This window comes from Rhinolophus sinicus, linkage group LG13 (assembly GCF_036562045.2).
Source record: "Rhinolophus sinicus isolate RSC01 linkage group LG13, ASM3656204v1, whole genome shotgun sequence".
Lineage (NCBI taxonomy): Eukaryota > Metazoa > Chordata > Mammalia > Chiroptera > Rhinolophidae > Rhinolophus > Rhinolophus sinicus.
In genome coordinates, this window is record NC_133762.1 from 58,217,688 (window position 1) to 58,228,255 (window position 10,568).

The window sequence follows — 10,568 nt, forward strand, 5'->3', positions numbered from 1 at the left end:
TTTAACATTTTATATATACTCAATTCATTTTCTTTTTTTTTGTAATTTCCACTATTCTGATACTAAAAAAATTTCTCTTCCAGTTACCTATTGATTTTCAACAAAACACTCCAACACTTAATGGTTTAAAACAACAAATTATTATAATTTATAACAGTTCTGCGGGTTGACTGGGCATAACTTGGTAGTGCTTGCTTTGGGTCTTGGATATGGTAATACTATGGCTAAAATGGAAGTCATCTGTATGCTTAACTGGGCTGGAAGTCAAAAATGGCATCTTTTTTTATTATTATTTATTTACTATTTTCAGTGACAGTTAACATTCAATATGATTTTATATTAATTTCAGGTGTACAGCATAGTCTATATAAATTAGACATTTATATTATTTATGCAGTGATCCCCCCGATTATTGTAGTACACCCCTGGCACTATACATAGTTATGACAACATTATGGACTAGGGGTGGCCAGTTAGCTCAGTTGGTTAGAGCATGGTGCTAATAACACCAAGGCTGCCGATTCGATCCCCACGTGGGCCACTGTGAGCTGCATCCTCCTTTAAAAGAAAAAGAAAAAATTATTGACTATATTCCCTATGCTGTATTTCACATCCTTGTGACAATTTTGTTACTACCAATTTGTATTTTTCAATTTCTTCACCTTTTTCACCCAGGTCCCCAACTCCCCTGCCCTCTGGCAACCATCAGTTTCTGTACCTATGAGTCTATATCTGTTTTATTTGTTCATTTATTTTGTTCTTTAGATTACACATATAAGTGAGATCATATGGTATTTGTCTCTGACTTATTTCACTTAGCATAATACCCTCTAGGTCCATGTTGTTGCAAGTGGTAAGATTTCATTCTTTTTATGGCTGAGTGATATTCCATTGTATTACAAGTTATGATCAAAACATATGGTGAATGCTGCTGACAAGTGCCATCCAATGGAAAGGCAGGGATCTTCAATAGGGTAAGTGGCACATCGAATCTTAATAACAGTGTGTGACAAGTTTCAACTTGTTTGGTGCAGTCAGTTCAGTGTGAACTACAGTTGAGAGAAGGTGTGTTTTAGTGTGTGCCATAAATCATGGATTATGAACAGTGCATTAACATGAAATGGGCAAATGGTTTCATCCTCCATCATGACAATGCTCTGTGTCACACATTGCTTCTGGTACAGCAATTTCTTTCAAATAATATTACGGTGTATCTTCATCTACCTTATTCATTGGATCTGGCACCATGTGACTTCTGGCTCTTTCACAAAGTCAAAATAACCATGAGAGGTAAGTGCTTTGAATTGATTCAGGACATTGAGGCAGCCATGACAGTGCAACTAAAGACACTCACGAAAGAGGACTTCCAGAACTGCTTCAGAAAGTGGCAACAACGATGGGATAAATGTGTTTGAAGCAAGGGGGAGTATTTTAAGGGGGAATAAAGGCAATGTGTCTTTTATTGTAATAATTTTTATTTATTTAAATTTTCACCATATTGTTTGATCACACCCCATGTATACCATCTCTTCTTTATCTTGGCTATTGCAAATAGTGCTGCAATGAACATAGGGGTTCATATATCTTTTCGAATTAGTTTCTGGATTTCTTTGGATAAATGCCCAGAGTGGAATTCCTGGGTCATACGGTAGTTCTATTTTTAATTTTTTAAGGAACCTCTAAACCTTTTCTCAAATTGGCTGCAACAATTTCCAATCTCACCAACAGTGTATGAGGGTTCACTTTTCTCCACATCCTCACCAACACTTGTTGTTTGTTGATTTATTGATGATAGCCATTCTGACAGGAGTAAAGTGGTATGCTGTGTGGTTTAACGTGCATTTCTCTGATGCTTAGTGACATTGAGCATCTTTTCACATGTCTATTGGCCATCTGCATATCCTCTTTGGAAAAATGTTTATTTATATCCTCTGCCTATTTTTTAATTGGATTGTTTGTTTTTTGGTGTTGAGTTGTATGAGTTTTTAATAAATTTTAGATATTAATGCCTTATCAGATGGATCATTGGGAAATATTTTCTACCACTCAGTAGGCTGTCTTTTCATTTTGTTGATGGGGTTCTTTTGTGTGTGTGTGTGTGTGTGTGTGTGGTGTTTTTTTTTACAAAACCTTTTTAGTGTTATTTAGTACACTTATTTATTCTTTCCTTTCTTCCTTTTGCCCAAGGAGCTATATCAGAAAAAATACCACTACGAGCAATGTCAGAGAGTGTATTGCCTATATTTTCTTGTAGGTGTTTTATGGCTTTGGGTCTTACATTTAAGTCTTTAATCCATTTTGAGTTTATTCTTGTATATGGTGTAAAAAGGTGATCCAATTTCACTTTTTTGCATGTATCTGTCCAGTTTTCCCAACCTCATTTATTGAATAGTCTGTCTTTACCCCTCTGTATGTTCTTGCCTCCTTTGTCATAGATTAATTGACCATATAGGTGTGGGTTTATTTCAGGGCTCTCTATTTTGTTCCATTAATCTATGTGTCTGTTTATATGCCAGAACCATGCTGTTTTGATTATTATAGCCTTGTAGTATAGTTTGATGTCAGGCATTGTGATGCCTCCAATTTTGTCCTGTTTTCTCAAGATTGCTCGGGCTATTGGGGTGTTCTGTGATTCCACAGAAATCTTAAGATTGTTTGTTCTAGTTCTGTGAAAAATGCCATTGGTGTTCTGATAGGGATTGTGTTACATTTAAATATTGCTTTGGGTAGTATGAACATTTTAACAATGTTAATTCTTTCTATCCATGAGCACAGTATATGCTTCCATTTATTTGTATCTTCTTCAATTTCTTTCTTTAGTGTCTTATAGTTCTCCAAGTAGAGGTCTTTTATCTCCTTAGTTAAATTTATTTCTAGGGGCTTTTTTTGTTTGTTTGTTTTGTTTTGTTTTTGATGCAATTGTAAATGGGATTGTTTTCTTAATTTCACCTTCTGATAGTTTGTTATTGGTGTATACAAATGTAACTGATTTCTGAATATTAATTTTGTATCTTGCTATTTTTACTAAACTCATTTATCAATTTTAATAGTGTTTGGTGGAATCTTTGGGTTTTCTATACATAGTATTATATCATCTGCAAATAATGACAGTTTTACTTCCTTCTTTCCAATTTGGAGGCCTTGTATTTCTTTTTCTTACCTAAGTCCTGTGGCTAGGACTTATAATAGTGTGTAGAATAAAAGTGGTGAAAGTGGGCATCTTTGTCTTGCTTCTGATCTTAAAGAGAATGCGTTTAGCTTTTCCCTATTGATTATAAGATTAGCTATGGATTTGTCATATATGGCCTTTCTTCTGTTGAAGTATGTTCCCTCTTTCTGAGGGTTTTTATCATAAATGGATGCTGGATTTTGTGAAACACTTTTTCAGCATCTATTAATATAATCATATGATTTTTGTCTTTCATTTTGTTTATATGGTGTATCAAGTTAATTGATTTGCAGGTATTGAACCAAACTTTCGTTCCAGGAATAAATCCCACTTGAATATGGTGTATTATCTTTTTAATGTATTGCTTTATTTGGTTTGCTAGTATTTTGTTGAGGATTTTTGCATCTATGTTTATCAGAATATCAGTCTACAATTTTCTTTTTTGTAATGTCTTTTTCTGTTTTTGGAATCAGGGTAATGGTGGCCTCGTAAGATGAGTTTGGGAGCTTTCCCTCCTCTAGAATTTTTTGAGAAGGGTAGATATTAATTCTTCTTTGAATGTTGGGTACATTTCATACCTGAAGCCATTTGGTCCAGGACTTTGTTGAGAGTTTTTTGATTATTGATTCGATTTCATTAGTAGTATCTGTTGGTTCAGATTTTCTATTTCTTCTTGATTCAGTTTTAGAAAATTTTTTGTTTCTAGAAATTTATCCATTTCTTTTAAATCGTCCAATTTGCTACAGTATAATTGTTTGTAATATTTTCTCATAATCCTTTCTATTCAGTGGTATCAGTTGTCACTTCTTCTTTTTCATTTCTGAATTTATTTATTTGGGTCCTCTATATTTCTTGATGAGCCTGGCTAATGGTTTATCAATTCTGTTATCCTTTCAAAAACCCAGCTCTTGTTTGCATTGATCTTTTGTATTGTTTTTGTAGGCACTATTTTTTTATTTCTGCTTTGATCTTTATGATTTCTTTCCTTCTGCTCACTTTGGGCTTTGTTTGCTATTCTTTTTCTAGTTCCCTTAAGTGTACATTTAGATTATTTATTTGAGAGTTTTCTTGTTTCTTGAGGTAGGCCTGTATTGCTATGAGTTTTCTTCTTAGGCTCACTTTCACTGTGACCCATAGACTTTGAGTTGTTTTTCATTTTTGTTTGTCTCAAGGTATCTTTTAATTTCCTCTTTGATCTCGTTGTTGACCTATTCATTGTTTAGTAGCGTGTTATTTAGCTTCCATGTGTTTGTGCGTTTTTTAGCTTTTTTCTTGTAATTGATTTTAGTTTCATACCATTGTGGTCAGAGAAAACACTTGATATGATTCAAATCTTCTTAAATTTATTGAGACTTGTTTTGTGGCCTAATATGTGGTCTATCTTGGAAAATGTTCTATATACACTTGAAAAGAATGTATATTCTGCTGCTTTGGGGTGAAATGCTCTAAAAATATCAATTAAATCCATCTGTTCTAGTGTGTCATTTAAAACCACTGTTTTCTTGATTTTCTGTCTGGAAGATCTGTTCTTTGGTGTCAATGGGTGTTAAAGTCCCCTGCTAGGATTGTATTACTGTGGATCTCTCTCTCTTTATGTCAATATTTGCTTTATGCATTTAGGTGCTCCTATGTTGACTGCATAAATGTTTACAAGGGTTATATTGTAACCCTTGTTGGATTACTTGTTGGATTGACCCCTTTATCATTATGTAATGTCCTTCTTTGTCTCTTATTATAGCCTTTGCTTTAAAATCTATTTTGTCTGATATAAGTATTGCTACCCCAGCTTTTTTTTTTTTTTTCCATTCACATGAAATATCTTTTTCCATCCCTTTACTTTCAGTCTGTGTGTGTCTTTCATTCTAAAGTGAGTCTCTTGTAGACAGCATATATATGGGTCTTGTTTTCTTATCCATTCAGCTACCCTATGTCTTTTGATTAGAGCATTTAGCCCATTTACATTTAAACTGATTATTGATAGGTACATAGTTATTGTCATTTTATTATTCATATTTATGTTCCCTTTTCCCCTCTACTTCTTCTTAAAGAAATCCCTTTAACGTTTCTTGTAATACTGGTTTAGTGGTGATGAACTCCTTTAGCTTTTTCTTGTCTAGGAAACTCCTTATCTCGCCTTCAATTTTAAATGATAGCCTTGCTGAGTAGAGTGGTCTTGGTTGTAGGCCCTTGCTTTTCTTCACTTTGAATATTTCATGCCAATCCCTTCTGGACTGCAAAGTTTCTGTTGAGAAATCACTTGACAATCTGACGGGAGCTCACTTGTACATAACTAGTTCCTTTCGCTTGATGTTTTTAGGATTCTCTTTTTCTTTAACTTTTGCTATTTTAATTATAATGTGTCTTGGTGTGGGCCTCTATTGGCTCATCTTTTTGGGAGTTTCTGCACTTTCTGGGCTTGCATGTCTATTTCCTTCACCAGGTTAGGAAAGTTTTCAGTCATTATTTCTTAAAATATTTCTTCTCAATCCCTTGCTTTCTCTCTTCTTCTTCCCTATGATGCAAATGTTGTTATGCTTGATGTTGTCCCAGAATTTTGTTAAACTATCCTCATTTTCAAATTCTTTTTTCTTTTTGCTGTTTTGACTGGGTGTTTTCTGCTACCTTGTCTTATAAATCGCTGTCTTGATCTTCTGCTTCATCTAGTTTGCTGGTGATTTCTTCTAGTGCATTCTTTATTTCATTTATTATATTTCAGGTTTTCTTATTCTTCACTTCTAACTGGTTCTTTTTATGGTTCCTATATCCTTTTTTAATGCTTGTCATCTCTTTGTTGAAGTTCTCATTAAGTTCCTAAAGAATCCTAGTAACCATTGTTTTGAACTTGGTATCTGCTGGGTTGCTTGCCTCCCTTTCTTTTAACTTTCTTTCTGTAGTTTTCTCCTGTTTTTTCATTTGGGACATATTTCTTTGTTTTCCAATTTTGGCTGCCTCTCTATGTTTGTTTCTATGTATTAGGTAAAACTGCTATGTCTCTCGGTCTTGGCTTGGTGGCCTTATGTCATAGGTGCCCTGTGGGATCCAGCAGCACAGTCTCCCTGGTCACCTGTGCCAGTGCTTCAGGAGTATCCTTTGTGTGGGTTTTGTGTGCCTTCCTGTTGTAATTGAACCTTGGTTGATGTTTGCATGTCAATGGGATGGATTGATCCTCAGGCTGACTAGCTGTGGTATTTGGCCAAGTCTACAACTTACAGGGTGCTCTGTGGGGGCTTTCCCCATAGAGTGAGATTCACCCTAGTGGGCTCTCATGCCTGCTGAAACTGCCCTTTGTGTGAGCCACTTGTGATACTAATCGGGTGGTGCTCTGCTGTGGTCTAAATACGACCTCTGTATATATTGGTTTTGGGGCCACTTGGGAGAGGCTCTTGTCCAGGCCCAGGTCAGCCTCTGCCTGTTACTGGCCATGGGCTCTCTGGTAGGAGTACAAAGCAATCTGTGGTTGGTTGCTTCCTGTGCTGGACCTGGAGGCACATGCAAGATGCCATGTTGCAAACCGAGGGTGGCTTCCAACAGTAACTGGCCTGGGGTAGCTCAGCAAAAATCCCAGGATCCCCTGAGGCTTGATGTGACCTGCCAGCTCCTGTAAAGCTTGGCTGCTGAGAGAATATGAGAGTTGGGTGAGGTGGGGCCTCAGGGATTCACCAGGGTGGGACCAGTGTTCACCTGGTTAATGTAGATTCTCTGTTTGGTGCCAATGCTAAGCCTGGAGCTACTCAGTAAAAGTTTCAGAGCACACTTAGGCCAGCCGCTGCCTGCCTGGGGCCCACGAACCCCCAACAGTTGTCCAAGAAGGAGTGCAATACTAGTGGTGCTGGCTGCTTGCTGAGAATATGCCTCAGGCATTGAATCACTTGGGTGGGGTGGGGTCTCAGGGAATCACGAGAGTAGCATGAGTGGGTGGAGTGAGTGGAGTTCACCAGGCCAATGCAGATTCAGATTTGGCTGTTTGTGTGTTGGGGTGGGGGTAGGGGGTGCTCAACACAGGAAATATTGTGCCTGCCTGCCAGCTGCACAGGAAGAGGGTTCTATACAGAGAAAATGGTGATTTTTCCTCCAGTCCTCACCTGGAAGCCATATAACTCAGTATCTCTCTGTATGTCTCTGATGCCTCCCGAGTCACTGTCCCTCCACCAGAGTCCAGGGTGAGCACCTGTGAGGGAGTGAATTTGCAAGCTGATGCTTTAAGAGGATATCTGGGTTTCCTGCAGCCTTTTGTCCCACATAGGTGGTCGGAATCTCCACTGTTTTTCACAGCCAGATGATATAGGGGCTCCTCTTCCCAGCACTGGTACTCGGGGCTGAGGAGTCAATGTGGGGCTAGGGTTCCTTGCTTCTTCAGGGTGTGGGGGGTGGGGAGAACCTCTGTGGCTGAGATATCCCTCCCGATTCTCAACTGCCACAGGCAGGTGTGGAGTGGCTCATTCCGCATCTCCGCCCCTCTTACCAGTCTCAATGTGGCTTCTTCTTTATATCCTCAGTTATGAAACATCTGTTCAGCTAGCCTTCAGATGGTTCTCCAGGTTGATTATTCTATAATTTTGTTGTAATTTTAATGTGGTCACAGGTGGATGCAAGTACAGCATTTATCTACTCCACCATCTTGGATCCTCAAAAAAACAAAAAATTAAAATGGGTTTTTAACTCTTCTGTCTGACACCTGGACTAAGATGGCTGGAACAGGCTGGATTTTAAAAAAAAAAAAAGGGGACTTCCGGAAAAATGGCGGAGTGAGGTGAGCCTCTGTAAAGCTCCCCTGGAATTTACAAAGAATCGAACAACAAAAACTCCACAAAGGACTCCCTGCACAGCAGACAGGCAACACGAAGAGGCCCACTACCGACTGAAATCACCTACAGGTGGGAGATTCGCGCGAGTGGAGGGAGGAGGAAAGGGAGAAGTGCGCGGAGACGGAGCCCCGCGGGCGCAGGACGCAGACCCAGCTCAGTGCGCCGAGCTCGCTGCTTCCCGGAGCTACCGCAGCTGCGGGAGAGGGAAGAACTCGGACTGCTAGGGCTCCACTTATGGCCCACAGGGCTGAGGGGACAGCATATAACACGGCTGAACCCAACGCTCACGGCAGAGACCTCGGAGAAAAGACTGAGGGAAAAAGGCTGAAAACGGTGGTTTAAGCCCGCACTGCCGAGCAGAGAACGGAGCCTTAGGCACTGAGACTAGCCACCCCCTCCCTCCCCTCCCAGAGCTCGCCCCGCCCCCACCTGCCCGGTGCTAGAAGCGAAACAGTAGCAGTGTCAGATCAAAACAACAGAAAATTTGCTGTTTTGAGAACTGTGGGCCGCAAACACAAATTCACAGCCCAACTAGTTCCAGCAAAGGGGAGAGAGCTGTGGAAGCAGGACCGGCTGTGGTGGTGGTCGCCGCCATTGCTCTGGGCCACCTCTCACAACTCACCCCGCCCCTGACCCCACCTATCTGGGCGGATCCCTGCAGGAGTAAACAGAACTGCTGAAATATACGGGCTCTGAATCAGCAGCTGGAAGAGCTTTGGAACATCAAAAGCTCTCCGCATACCCACGGGGACACTGCGCCCTGTGACCTAGACGAACTATTAACAGAGGAGAAGCCCGTCTCCCAGGGAATCCCCCCATTGCGTGAGAAGTTGGAATAGTGCAGAGAAAACATAGCACTACTGTGTGGGAGAAGAAAAATAAGTTGCAGTTGGAGAAATAATAAAACATTCTACCAACAAGTACTGGCAAACAAAAGAAAGACCGCTTTCTATCAACCTGTTGCAGAAGTCACTCCTGTAGATGTCTAGGAAGAGAAATAGTAAACCAGTAATCGCCATGAATAACCAAGGCAACAAGATAGCTCAGAAAGAAAGTGAAAAATCTCCAGAGAAGGCACTTAAAGATACAGAAATATGTGACTTAAATGACAGAGAATTCAAGATTGCAGTTCTGAAAAACTCAACGAGATACAAGAAAACACAGATAGGCAGTTAAAGGAACTCAGAAACTCAATCAAAGAACAGCATGAGCATTTTACGAAAGAGATTGAAATCTTAAAAAGAACCAAATAGAATTTCTGGAGATTAAGAACTCAATAGAAGAAATTAAGAATGAAATAACCAGCTTAGGTAGTAGAGTTGACCAGATGGAGCAAAGAATCAGTGACATCGAAGATAGAAACCTGGAAATGACACAAATTGAAGAAGAAAGAGACTTGAGACTTAAAAGAAATGAAAGAACTCTACAAGAACTTTCTGACTCCATCAGAAAGAGCAATATAAGAATAATGGGCATACCAGAAGGAGAAGAAAGAGAGAAGGAACAGAGAATATATTCAAACAAATTGTCGATGAGAACTTCCCAAATTTGTGGACAGAACTGGACCCTCGAATCCAAGAAGCAAATAGAACACCTAGTTACCTCAATCCCAACAGACCTTCTCCAAGGCACATTGTATTGAAGCTGTCTAAAATCAACGACAAAGAAAGAATCCTCAAGGCAGCCAGGGAAAAGAAGACGGTAACTTACAAAGGAAAGCCCATTAGATTATCATCAGATTTTTCAGCAGAAACTCTACAAGCCAGGAGGCAGTGGAACCAAATATTCAAACTATTGAAAGAGAGAAACCATGAGCCAAGAATAATATATCCAGCAAAGATATCCTTTAGATATGAAGGAGGAATAAAGACCTTTCCAGACATACAGAAGCTGAGGGAATTTTCTAATACACGACCTGCACTACAAGAAATACTAAAGGAGGCTATTCGACCACCATCAACAGGGACAATTTGTGGCAACCACAACTCAAAAAGGGGGAGAATAAAGGCCTGAACCGGAATATGGGAATGGAGAAAGTAAGCGTGCTGAAGAAAATGGAATACTCTAAATATCAAACTTTCTTTTACATAAACTTAAGGGTAACCACTCAAAATAAATCCAGAATTGAAATATATACTGAAATAAAAGAAGAAACAGAGGGAAACATCATAGAATACCACCACACAGAAATAATAGACAACAACAAAAAGGCAAAGAAACAATGGAGACACAGCCTTACCAGAAAACTAAAGATAGAATGACAGGAAATCCTCACATATCAATAATCACCCTAAATGTAAATGGACTGAACTCACCAATAAAAAGGCACAGAGTAGCAGATTGGATCAAAAACTAAACCCAACCATATGCTGTCTCCAAGAGACACATCTCAGCTACAAGGACAAGCATAGACTCAAAGTGAAAGGGTGGAAATTGACACTCCAAGCAAATGGTACCCAGAGAAAATCAGGTGTAGCCATAATGATATCAGATGAAACAGACTTCAAGGTGAAAAAGATAACAAGAGACAAAGATGGACATTTCATAATGGTGAAGGGACTGTACAACAAGAAGACATAACAGTCATCAATATT

The 10,568-nt window shown here is 39.3% G+C and overlaps 1 long non-coding RNA gene across 1 annotated transcript; it reads right to left on the reverse strand.

Annotated features, from left to right (window-relative positions):
• Window positions 1–462: 462 nt before the first annotated feature.
• On the reverse strand, window positions 463–7,768 carry LOC141568273 (uncharacterized). Its single transcript, XR_012491379.1, has 3 exons — window positions 7,632–7,768; window positions 7,252–7,337; window positions 463–558 (listed from the first exon to the last, which is right to left on the reverse strand). It is a non-coding gene; the product is annotated as an uncharacterized LOC141568273 (long non-coding RNA).
• Window positions 7,769–10,568: the final 2,800 nt, after the last annotated feature.